Source organism: Anomalospiza imberbis, chromosome 1, assembly GCF_031753505.1.
Source record: "Anomalospiza imberbis isolate Cuckoo-Finch-1a 21T00152 chromosome 1, ASM3175350v1, whole genome shotgun sequence".
NCBI lineage: Eukaryota > Metazoa > Chordata > Aves > Passeriformes > Viduidae > Anomalospiza > Anomalospiza imberbis.
In genome coordinates, this window is record NC_089681.1 from 92,311,105 (window position 1) to 92,324,515 (window position 13,411).

General features: G+C 38.6%; 1 long non-coding RNA gene across 6 annotated transcripts in view; it reads left to right on the forward strand.

The window, feature by feature from the left end:
* Positions 1-13,411, forward strand: part of LOC137479599 (uncharacterized) — a 191,040-nt gene that overhangs the window by 65,934 nt on the left and 111,695 nt on the right. For all 6 annotated transcript variants that reach the window (XR_011002392.1, XR_011002394.1, XR_011002390.1 and 3 more), the window contains exon 3: positions 13,319-13,404. This is a non-coding gene — a long non-coding RNA (uncharacterized lncRNA). The remainder of the gene's footprint in view (positions 1-13,318; positions 13,405-13,411) is intronic.

The window sequence follows — 13,411 nt, forward strand, 5'->3', positions numbered from 1 at the left end:
GTGTTTGCTCACACAGTGTAGTACTTGCTGTATGTTACAATTACATGCTTAAAAAAATTCATTATTGTCAAAAAAATTCCTAAACATTGTGAAATATAGTTCAAGATATATTTATGCTTAAGATGTTGATAAAACTTTCATTTATTTTTCTAACAATTCTTTGAATATTATTGCTAAACATGTGAATAAGTCTTGTGAGATGATCTGTAGCACTGAATGAAAGTAGGTGAAGATACAAAATATTGTATCAATTTGCCTTTTTGCAAACCTAAATGCACCCCACAGCAAACTTTCTCTTGATGGTATTTTGAGCTTGTAGGTTTGAGTAGTCCCGTGTTTACTCTGCAGATCCATTCTTGCTTAGTATCAGTGGATGCCAGGAGTCTGAGCCCTGCCATTGTTGGCTACTTGAGTCAGGGCATTGCAGTACATACGCCTTTAGGCAATTTCCTACCTTTGGCTCACTTAGCACCCAGAACCTTCTCACATGAGATAACATGTGAGCTGTGACATATTTACTGTCTTCTAAAAGTTCTAAAGTTCTTCTCGCACTTTAAAGAAACAACAGGGGTTGGATTGAGTATTCATTGCCCTGATTTGCAAAATGTGTTCTTTGGCTGCAGCATTCATTTCTGCAGAGCCATTTCACATTGCCACCTTCTCTCACTTTTTGTGTGACCTATACTGTGTGTGCATGTGGCTCTGTTTCACTGCAGAAATGCTATGTCTAGCAGCCTATTTGTCCTCCTCTCTTCAAGAACCTTGGTTTTCTTCAATTTAAGAGACCTGATGGACACTTCTGTTTGTGCATCCCCAGAGTATGATTTACTGAAACCACAAACAAGGAAAACCCAGCACAAGGATGCAGGTGCCACAGCAAGTAAGTGGAGATCAAAGGGTTTCATTTTGTGAAGAGATGCTATCAAATCAGAAGGTACAGGAAAAGGAGAATGTTTTTAAGAGGCCTCAGTTTAGGGTGGTTTTTCCTCAGGACATATAATTTAATTTTCTGAAAATTTTCAGAGCACTTCACCAGTACAATTTTTTCCTAATCTTTTCTGTGTTATGTTGACAGCTTGTGAGCTGGGAAGGAGTGCTATCAGTGGACTAGAGAGCTTCCACATATTGCTCTGTGTTTTTGCTCATTTTTTGTTTAAGAGTAATGGCAGAAACATGCCTTGCAACTTTCATATGAATGTGAAGGAAAAACAAAGCAGCCAATATGAGACAGATATGTGTCCATATGTCTTGATCAGTGCCTCTCCCTATTTCTTTTATGAGAATGCTTCAATATAAGGGTTCTTTCAATATCTCTGCCTTTGCAGTTAATGATTGTAATGAATAATTAACAGTTACATTATATCATGGCAGTGCACTTCTGAGTGTTAATTTTTTTTAAGCATACCTGTGGGTTGATAAATAAAAATGCTAATAAATGAGTGTAAGGCAGACTACATGGGGGAGTTTGAAATACCTAAAAGTTACAGGTTGTTTTTGATAAGAAAAATCCTGTGAGTGTGAATTTTGTATTTAAAGGATTTCCCAGGGTTGCATAACTTAGTAGTAAAAAGACATTAAACTGGAATTACATTTGGATTTTCTTTTGCAAACTTAAAATTAAAATGCTTTTAGAAATGTGAATGGAGAGGAGATGAAAAGGGGTTGTGAAGCTGTAAATCATGACAGTGTGAAATAAATAGGAGCCAAATACAGTACTGGATCATGATAATGGGACAGCTAATACCTTTTTAGCTGTACTGCTCAATCCATACCTTTTTTAGAGTGAAGATGTTCAAAGTTGTGGGGAGCCATAATCTGTTTCAGGATGGAAGGAAGCATCCCTCTGGCACTGAATTCTCACCTGTGCAACAGCACTTGCTATTGTGTTCGACTTGCACTGGGGATGGTGGTTGGGGTGAGAGAGATGTCCCAAAACATGTTTATTGGATTCCAGAAACTTAAGGCAGCTTCTCCTCAATGCTTGGTCTGGAGTTTCAACACCCTAGTCCTGCGTAGCATGTGCTCTTGGAAACACAGCTTGATTATTCTTAGAAGGACCCATGTCAGTCACAGGTTCATATGTCTTCAGGGAATGCCTATTTAGGAGAGGTTTCAAAATTTAGGATAATACTGCCTATTTATCTGAGAGATGTGTCAGTTTTAAAATTCCTGTCAAAACATAAAAATTATTTTCTTCTTGTTTTGGTTTTACTCTGCTAAATTGATGACTATAGTCCCTCATTTGAAGTTGATTAATAAAGATCTTAACATACTGTTTAGATTAAAGCAGCTTTATAATTCATTAGGAAAATACTGTGTAATGATTATATTTGGATCTTATCTTCTTTTTCTTTTCCCCTGCTAGTATTATTCTGTGGTGGCCTTCAAACAAGGGATCCTGTTAGATTCTCACTGGGTGCCCAAAAAGCAGATTACAAAAGTTATAAAGATTCATGTTTGTTTTTGGTGGAGGCTTCAAAGGCTCACAGGCTTCCTTACACAAGACTGCAGTCAGGAAATGTGAAGGCAGGGAAAAAAATATTCTGAATCTGTTTTGTGTAACAAGGGGGTTGTAAAGCCACTGTCCTTGCTTAGCCTCAATGGAAAGGCAGTGTAGTTATGGATTTCTTTGATGTTTGTGTTAGTTGCAGCCAATAAAACTTCTTTCTTTTCTTTACATGTATGCCTTAGTAATGTAAAAAGCAGTAACATATTCATAAGGCAAATTGTAAATAGTGTGCTAAAGCTTAGTGACTTAATGACTACAGTTTTGAGGTGCTGGATGATGGGATGTATTCCAGTCCATATGTTCTGCAGATTGCAATTAGTAAAACCCTCCTGCTGCTATGTGGGATAAAGTGTGAGCTAGGATTTAAAGCTGTATGCTTTTTTTTTCTTTGATAAGTTACTGAAGGAATTACCTCATGAGTTCCTTGCAGTACTAAAGATAACTCACTCATGTGTCTTGTCCAAGCTGGTCTGTATCTGGAGGCCTTCTGATATTGCTGTTTATCACCCATATTATTAATTTTATTAAGTGATGTTAAAATATGACTGTTAATCAGAGTTCTAACATGAATGAATGCAGGAACACAAGCCTTTATATAGCATGTTAGACTCTTTAGTGCTTAAATGATGGTGCACAGATATCTAATAAGGATGGATGAAAATAAAAGGAAAAATTATTTCTTGTCCTATTCAATTGACTCCTCTCATGAAGAAAGGAAGGGAATGCTTAGCATTATTAGCATGCAGTTGCTTATATGTGCTCTCAGAGGTGTTATCTGCTATGTTTTTAAATATCTAGTACTCTTGGTCAAGAAGAAAAGTTATGTCCTTGTATTTTCTAGCTGAAAATATTTTTTATCCTGAGGTTCCCACCCTTTCACCCCTTCACTTTTATTTTAGTAGTCTTCTGTTTAATGAAGCTGCAGACAGGCAGTGGTTCAGATCGTTGAATGGACACTGGCAATGTGCATATGCATGAGCAGATGCTGTGAGATAGGGCTTTGAAAGAAAGTCACCATGGAGCAGCAATCCCACAGCAGAATGACTCCATGTACTTGAGTTGCTTCTTTGAAATTGTTGCCTTTTGTCAATATTTGCCTATGTAGGCATTATTGATTGGATTATTTATGTTCATTAATAGGTTAAACTTTATATCACTTTTGTGGTGAGGTAGCTCTTTGTTTTAGTGGGGAGCCGAAGTTACAGAACACCCAAGCAGTGTTTCAGTTTGTCTTTGGGAGCATGCTGCAGAGATGTTACAGCTGTTTTTGAGCTCCCAGTATCCCAACACTAGGACAGGGCATAGCTAGTGGTTCTTCTTGGTGAGGAGATGATGTGCAGCTGAGCTCAGTAATGGGATGCAGCCTAAAACTGACTTGGCCAAAGCTGCCTGGGGAGCCAGGACAGGGCAGGCAGATGAGATCTCTCCCATACTGCTGCTGCTTGGACAAATGACTGTGTGACAGAAACTCACCAATGCAGGACGTGTTCATTTAAAATCATAACTTGAATTACTCCCCCATTGATTTAATCAAACTGATACTGAGGACTGGCAGCAGACACTGCAGTATTACAAACTGCTCAGAACTCAAGCTGGCCTTGCACTTTGGCCACAACAACCCCCTGCAGCACCAGGTTGGGAACAGAGTGGCTGGACAGCGGCCAGGCAGGAAGGGACCTTGGGTACTGATTGACAGCAGCTGAATATGAGCCAGCTGTGCCCAGGTGACCAAGAAGGCCAGTAACATCCTGGCCTGTACCAGAAATAGTGTGGCCAGCAGGACAAGGGAGGTCATTCTTCTCCTGTACTTGGCACTGGTGAGGCCACACCTTGAGTGCTGTGTCCAGTTCTGGGTCCCCCAATTTAGGAAGGATGTTGAGATGCTGGAGTGTGTCCGGAGAAGAGGACAGAAATTTACCAGAATAAGGCTGGTAGCAGGTCTGGAGCACAAGTCTGATGCGGAGCAGCTGAGGGAGCTGGGGGCATTTAGCCTAGAGAAAAGGAGGCTCAGAGGAGACCTTATCACTCTCTACAACTGCCTGAAGGAGAGGGTGTAGCCAGGTGGGGCCAGTCGCTTCTCCCAAGTAGCAAGGAACAGAACATGAGAACACAGTGTAGAGCTGTGCCAGGGAAGGTTTGAGTTGGACATTAGGAAGAATTTCTTCACAGAAAGGGTGGCTGGGCATTGGAATGGGCTGCCTAGGAAGGTGGTGGAACAACTGTCCCTGAAGGTGTTTAAGACTGGATATGGCACTAACTGATTCTGTGATTCTGTAGTTAACTGAACATTCAACAGCACTACATGGGAAAAATGAAACAAGCTTAATTTTCTTGGCAACAGTTACCCTTGTTTTCCATTTCAGGATGATCTAGGGCTCTGTGGAATATAACTAGAGATTGTCATTACAAGTCAGTTTCCCAAGACCTTATGCTCAGCCTTGACTCTTAAATTAGCTCCAAAAACTCTAAAAATAGACATTACAGTGTGATTGTTGCAAGATTAATGTTATGGATTCAACAGATGTAAATTATTATTAATATTTGGAAGGTTTGCATGTATAAATCTCTCATAAATACCTTCAAGCAAATATTAAAGGGATGGAGGATCTTCTGTTTTGGGTTTCTATTGGAGTACTGACTTCCAAGAACTGACTTCAGTTGGACTCTAGTGGCAGAAAATGAGACCTGACATAATTTCCACTTGAGGTTGAGAAAATCAAACCAGTTTTGGAATCCAGACCCAAATCTGAGAACTGTCCCAAGTTCATCAGTCTAGAGGTGTTCCATTAATTTAATGAGCCTCCGTGCCACAATGTATTTAGAGAGGAGCAGCCTTACAAATGGAAGCTGTAACAACCATTACACCAGCAAAAATCAGGTTTGTCACTGGTGTGGCAGGTGTTCAGACAGCCTTTCTTTCCTGGTGTCCTGCCTCAGAGCCACTACTGTAAACCTGACAAACCTCTGATTGTTATTTGCATTTAGGCATCCTAATGTTGCTGTGATGGTACTCAGGGGCACTTGTCTGATTGTGTTTGCTATATTATAAGCCATGGTAATATGCTCGTGTTACTATTTCTAGTTATTCACAGAAGTAACTGATTGCTATCTTTAAAAAAGCCCCAGTGATTCTTCCTTCTGAATTTGTTATCAGTACAGTTAAATTAAGTATATATGTTCTTAGATCTAATATGAGTAAAAATTTACTTTCTGAATGTGAAGGTATTTTCTTTGTTCTAGAAATACATCCTAAACCTTTTAGAGCAGGTAGTTAAAAGTGAGTGACTGTCTAAATATACACAGACAAAAAAAAAACTGTTTGAAATTTTCTTTACTATTTCTTGTAGTGCCTTTTTAGAGACTCAAATATGGTGTCTTCTCACCTATCAATGCTTTTTCATTTGTTTTTGTGTCCAGACACTAGACTCCATTTCTACTCTTTTTAAAAAAAGAAGTTAAAACTTCTCCATGTTATCAGAGTCATCAGAATTTTCTCAAGTCTGGGTTCTTCAATTATCTTGTAGTGAATGTTGCAGCATCACTGAGTGGCTACAGGTATTCACACGAATTGTAACCAATAGGAAAAAAGCAAATCAACGTTTGCATTGCTGCTGTATTTTGGAAAAAAGATTTTTGACATTGTAAAATAGGTGTATGCAATGAGCTCTAGATTTTAACTATAGTGAGAAGAATATAAAAGGAAATTGCTTGTATTTTTATGAGCATGACTCATAAGGGATATATTTGCTATGGTTAATATCCAGTGGGTTTTGCCCTCCTGTGATACAGTGTCCTATGCACGAAACTCCTTCACTTGGCTGATCTTTGGCCTTGTCTTGCTGTTGGTTGACCCTCACTGTTTTTTGTCAGAGTCAGCTGTATTTTCCTTATGCACACCAGGGGTAAATACTGCCCCAATGCACTTAGGCCAGATTCCCTCCCTGCTTTATGTCTGCACTGCACCATGTCATGGACAGGGATGCTCTCAAACCCTGCCTAAACTCCAGGTTTTGGAACCAGCAGAAATCTGCCTGCTTTGGTACATATTTTGGCGGGCACATGAAAGCTAAGTTCTTATTTGCTAATTGCACTGTCAGTGATGACAATCTTGCAATACCATCCCCCCAAACTTGGGTGTTTGTATACTCCCATGGGACACCATGCTTAGTACTTTCTGGATGCTCAGTCCCGAAGTGTGCTGGGCCACGGCATGCAGCGTGGGCATGCTTCCTGCTGTCTCAGGCAAGTAGGTCCAGCCAAATGTGGGATCTCAGGAGGAAGACAACTGGGAAAGTGCAAAAGAGGTTGGTGGGAACAACATGGAAGTTCCCCTTGCTTTCCTTGAAATGGATGCTGATGTTGTTTAAAGACAAAAAAACAAACAATACAATAACAAAAAAAGACCTACTGGCACAGCTTTGGGAAGTACCATAAGAAAAGAAAATGTGACAGATGCTTGCCATCATAAGTAACTTTATTATTTTTGTGAAAGAATGCTGTAGATACATATGTTTCTATCCTGCCTCTGTCTGAGGTACTGGTGTTGGTACTGGTATTATTTCTATTCTGTGTAATCCCTGACATTTTCTAATGTGCAAGTATCACTAGTTACTGAAAACTAAAAGTTAAGTATAGAACTAAATCCATCTGGTGGCTCATACAGAAAAGTTAGATAATTAGCTGTTCTTGTCAAGGGACTGTGATTAAAATAGGCCATCTTCATAATAGTGACTAGTTTGCAAGGGACTTCCTGGAAGCCACCTGGGATAATGATAATGAAAAGAACAAAATTAAAAAGGAGGGGGAGGTGGTGCCATTATAGCTCATGATGACTCTTGTAAGTGAATTAAGTCAGCTTTTAACTTGAAGGCTGCTTGTTATTTTGGTACTTAGGAAATAACCAACGATTGAGTTTTCTGACTGTTTGGCAATGTGCTGCCACTAGGTCAGCTAGGTTACTGCTGGAGATCCTTAATATTTCTGTGTCAAGCTCTGGTTTCATTGCTTACATCCTTATTAACTTGGGAGTGCTGGTGGCACAGCTCATCTTCAAAGGCCACTCTAATCTGTGTAACTCCATGACTCCTGCTCAGGGATTTTTTTCCTTTGGGGGAATCTATGCTATTAAGAAACACCAGAAGAGGAAAAACATCATAACAGTATTCCTGCATCATTCTTTGTCAGCTGATGATTGCTATGTGCATAGCAATGTTACTGCAATATGAAGGTATATTGATAGATATCTCTTAAGGAATAAGCTATTTAGCAAGTTGTGCTTAGAAGGGATCCTCTTTGTGTAGTGGGAGGAAGGATCTGTGGAACTTTGGCAGCTCCAGCCCACCCTCCAGCACTGGTGCGGAGGGGCTTAGTGCTCCCTTTGGCCTTTACTGCTGGAATCTTGTCCTCCTCATCCAAGAAAAGAGCAGCAGAGAAACCTCCAAAGGATGCACAGCACTTGCTCTTTCCTGTATGTGGATTCTTTAGTGGATGCCCTGTGTCAATGTGATAATTTTAATCAGTGAAGTCTGACCTGAATCATTTGATTAGTGTCTCTTTGAGAGCACAATATTGAGGGCAGCTATGCTAAATGCACTAGTAGGATAAAATAAATGTGTAATGAAAATGCTCCATCACTGGTGTGATTTAATTAAATATATTTTCACTTTATACTGATAAAAATTCTATCTCTAAATCACATTATTGAAATTTATTTGTTTTTTTTTTCTTTTAATTGGCAGCTGCAACTTATTTAACAATTCTAGTAAAGACCTGCTCATGCTGTCTCAGAGGCTTTTAAGAATTTCAGTGTGACTGTAATATTTTCTCAGAGAGAATGTGCTGGAAATCTATTTTAAATGTAACCGAGTTCAATACCTAAATTAAAATATGGGCAAGGATTAAAAGTACTCGGGGTTTTCTGTGCTCAGAGTCTCCTCAAAAAAAATCTGCTTCTAAATTATTTTCATTAAATGAAGCTTTTATGTCTCTTTATTCCTTGATTAGGAAAGCAATGATTTGAAAAATTCAAGATATTGAGGTCTCAAAAGTGTCAGGGATGCTCAGCTTCAGAAAGCATAAGTAAATATTTCAGTGCAATATGCTCAAAATAAATTGCTGTGAATGCTTGTGGATATACAAATATTTCTTATCAGTTTAATGGGTCAAACTTTCATATAATTAGAAAGGTGCTGACTATACTCATGCATGATCAAGTTAATAATGTCTCACTGCATTCTGTAGAAAACAGGAGTGTGATGCAACTGGTGAATGCTTATCTATGGCTCCTTGTACGAAGTGTTGGATCTGAGCACTTTACGAATTTTCTTTTCATTTTTTTTTTAATTGAGAAAATGAAACTATTAAAAACTGCGTTTGCAGTACTTTCTTGAATACCATCAAAAACAGAAATTCCAGATTTTAGATTCCAATTGCAGGTTGTCACTCATGTTTTAAATTCTGTCTGCTCATGACATGTTTCAATATCTACACTTGGTGACCTGATGGCCAAGGTTCTACTTTGTAATATTTTTTTGGTGACAGTATTTTTCATTATGCCCAGTCAAACAGTTTAACTTTCCAGCATTCTTCACACCTCTACTGTTATTTATTTACATGGGAGAAAATGGACTGAGAAGTTGACAACCAAGGTGAAGCAAGAACAGGCTTTTCACTTGGTAATGTTGTAACTGGCTTCAGATAAGTCTTGCAAATGAATAAGTTACTGTCAAAGGTATGAGATAATAGAAAGCCTGAGTGGCTGGGGTTAAGCAGTGTGATGTCTGAATGACCTCTTGGTGGCAGTTCATTGGAGTAAAATTTCATCTGGTTATAAAATTCAGGTTTTTTTTAAACCTAAGGATTGTTATGTGGTATGACAAGCCATCAGAATATTCCTCCCCTCCGAATTATATCCCTCTAATGTGCCAGAGTTTTTTCTTATCTACTCTTTAATGAGGTGTCTGATTATAGATTTTTTGGTTTGTCCTGTTCTTTGTACAGGTTGGTAAAATTCAGATTTTCCTGTAGATAAGCCTTTGGCTTTTCAGTTGCTTCTGCCTTGCAAAGAAATTAATTCCTTCAAGCCAGTGAGTCTGTAGCTCCAGCTGTGACTGTAGATGAATGTTCTTGCAGGGTCATGTACTGTAGCTCTGAACCTAAATAAAAGCATTAACAAGAGTTCACTTGGAGGAAAAACACTTACTTTCACTATAATAACTATGAGAATCCATAGGGAAAACCAAGAAAGCTTTACTATTAAAATTGTTAACAAATGATTATTCCACCCTGACCTCTTCCCACTGTTATTGTACTTTTGAACAGTAACAAAGGATGGGATTGACGTAATTCATGGTAGTGCTTTTGCCCCTGGCCTACAAATGATCTTTTTATTGTAAAATAATTCCTAGTCTAGTTCTTTTGAGAAGCATTGATAGTATTTATGAAAGAAACAATATGTTCTGATGCATTTCACACAATCTTCTGCCACAAGACTTTGCTTGGTGTGAAGAAAGAAGGGCCATCATGTAGACAGTAATGCTTGAACTGAGCCTGGCAGCCAGCGATACCCACAAGATACATCTGATTGCTCCAGAAGAGCATGACTGATTTCCATAGCTAGCACAAACAGCTTTTAATGGTTCTTGGCAGAAAAGGAGGAATTCTAGTGTGAGCAACTCTCTTCAGTTGCATATATAGACCTCATTGTCTCATCTCCAAGCAGCACCTCTGTTCAGGAATGGGGGAGAGCAGAGAGGCTGCTGGCAGGGGCTTCCTCACTCAGTAATATCTCAGTTGGCTGTTGATGACTGTGGCACAGCTGCTTTCCACTTAAGCAAGGGGTGTAGAGTGCACTATTGCACTGCTCAGAGCAATAGTCTGATCCTTCAGGGCTCTCCTCTCTCTGATGTGGATATAAGGAGAGGGCAGAAGGATTTTGATTCTAGTAATCTTGACTCTCCCCAGCATTTTAGGACTGCCAGCCTCAGGCAGCACTATTGTCTGAGTAGCCAAAGCAATATTTATATCCATTTCCTTGGGAAGGAAGTCAGGTAAATAAAATTGACTAATGTGACTGCCCTGATTGGCTTAAGAAAACAAACAGATGAAAGCTGTCTAATTTAATGGTTAAATCTTTATATTAACTTTGTCTTCTGTTTTATTTGGGATTTGGAGGTGGTGAACAAGTCCTGGTTGGTAGGTTGGTGACCATCATGAGCTCCTGTCTAAAAAATGACACAGTGCCCATTTGGGTTCCCTGCTGGGAGCACCTCATGCTGAAGCCAAGCCATGAAGCCTGGTCTCCTCAAAAATGGTCTGAGGTTCTGCTTGGGCCCAGACTTGACACCAAGAGCTGGAAAGCATTCTGGGTCCTGTCTTGTGCTTTTGTGTTCCTTATTTTTCTTCAAAGATTTTGCCCCAATGAGGCATGTTTATGTGCCTAGTATATATTTTCAAAGAAATATAACTTGCAAAAGTATCTGTCTTTCATCAGTAGGTAACCTAATATTTTTTCTTTTTTTCACATAAAAGAAAAATGTATGGTTATCATTGTGTTTTGCTTCAACAATGTTTCTCATTTGTGACCAGATGAGAGTCACACTCAACTTTGACTGGTGACCTACTCTTTATTTCTCTCAAGTTTTGCTGCTTGCACTCTTGGGAATGTGGTTTTGGTTTTTTTTTCCTCTTCATGATTATTTTGTGGAACACCTACTGAAATTGTAGAGACTGCCAACAGTCCATAGGGATAGCCTAGGAGCCACAGTCTGAATAGAATTCCACATGAACATTCGTTCTTCACTACACCCATGCTCCAGCATTCTCTGAGCTAAATGTTTTTGGTGGTCTCTTGTTTAATACTTAATGTAACTTTAATTAGTCACAAGTAGCAATTATCCTCTGAAGTTAGGAATTACAGTTAAATAAATTATGTATGCTCTTCTATCAACTAATTTTATATATTTTTTAATGGCTTATGTTCAGGTGAGAAGCTTGTGCTTTAGAGAGGTTTCTGTTTTTCCTACATTCTTCAGTGATGTTGGGTCTCCTTGCAGAGAAATTGCAGAGATTCTGCTGGAAGAGACTCGAGTTTTAACAGCATGTTTTTTTGGGAAAACTTGGCTGATATTTTGGCTGGATTTTCAGGACCTTAGTGTTATAAGATGAAAATTATAGATCAAAGCCACTGCAGGTAATGGTGTGACTGTCAGGTGTCTCTCTATGTTAGGTCTTCATTGGCTCGTTGTTGAATTCACACCAGTGGGATTTAAGCGTGAATAGGGAAATTTAAGGTTTCCTGCCGCTACATAATAGCTTGAATGTACACCACGTCTATGACATGCATTCTGGCTAACTTACATTTATCTAATTGATTTATTTAATTAATTTGTAAACAGAACAAATATCAGAGGATTCACTAATGAAATAAGAATATTACCTGATCCTGCTGTATTTTAAGTTATTTCTTAACACAGAGATACACTGAAGCCTCTGCTTTGTAATTGGGGGTGAGGTTCTCTAGGCTTTTAGGCAGTTATATAAAATGGGGGTGATATGAAAAGACATAAAATAGAAAAGCTAATATTAGATAAAGTATTTCAAGTTTTGTAGATGATGAGATGAGTTTCTGCTGGCGGATTTTGTAAGCTTTGTCTCTTTGTAAATGAAGTACAGGCAAACACAGTTGTAGCCCTATCCTGAGTGATCCTTTGTTAAGTCTGACTTACTGGAGTAGGCAGGTGGATTGTCCATGAGAAGCAACTGCACTGAAGCAACAGAAATCAGAATGTTCTTCTATATGCTGCAGATTGCTGGAAATTGAGGGAGACCTATGTGGAGATTGCATTGTGCACCTTAGATCTGATGGAGATAGTTTTATGATGTGCAGCAGGGAGGAGATGTGTGTTATAGATGTATCTCACAATAAAGTATGCTGTTCTTTGTAAGAGCAGACCCACCTGTGTGCTGTTATGAAGAAGGATTTTTCCTGTGGCCTAGAAAGCATGTTTTGGCCACGCAGTTTATGGTGTTATTCTTGCAGACATGGGAGTTAACTGCTGTATGTGAAATCTGAAAGGTTAATTTCCTGATGGCAATGTTACTCTGTCAATCAAGTAGACACGTGTAACACTAGCTGCACACATTTTTTCAAATTCCGTATTTGATTTATAAAAAGAAGACTTTGCAGAGATACAATTTATCTGATGTAAGTTGCAGAGCTTTTTAATGTACTCATGTTGTGGTTCTAAAGTCAAAATGCAGCACTAAACATAGCTGTGTCCAGAATTTTAAAGTATTCTTTGTACCTGGACACTTAAACACAGAGCTTTCCAACCGAAAAGAAAAAATATTAAGGAAAGATGTATTTCACATTTAGCATAAGTAATTCTTTCTATAAAATGCAACCATAATTTGGAAATGTTATTTCTTTTTCTGTGAGAACTGAAAAACTTCTCTAGAACTACTGTGTATTAGTATCAAAAAGTGAAAACGTAGATGCAGCATAGGTGCCAAATCATCAAACCAACTGTAGATTATTGTTTCTCTTTTGATTCTTCTATTTTTACATTGCATTTTGATTTTTTCAATCTATAATTAGTCTTGTAAGTAATTGTGTTGCCTATGGTTCTGATTCTGCCTCAGCATAACATATCACAACTTTGAAGGCATGGAGAAAGTCTAAGTCATTGGAACTAAAAAATTCCTTGCAAATTCAGTGTCAAACTGAATTCTGAAATATAATTTTTCTATTTGCAATGGATTTGGTGGCTTTTATATTGTATAATATGCTATTTCTTTTTAAACACTTAGGAATTCACCAGATCTTTTTATGTGGTTGCTGAAGCATTGCCCTGGGACAGCAGTAATGATGAATGGATGAACAGAACACACTTCAGGTAAGAA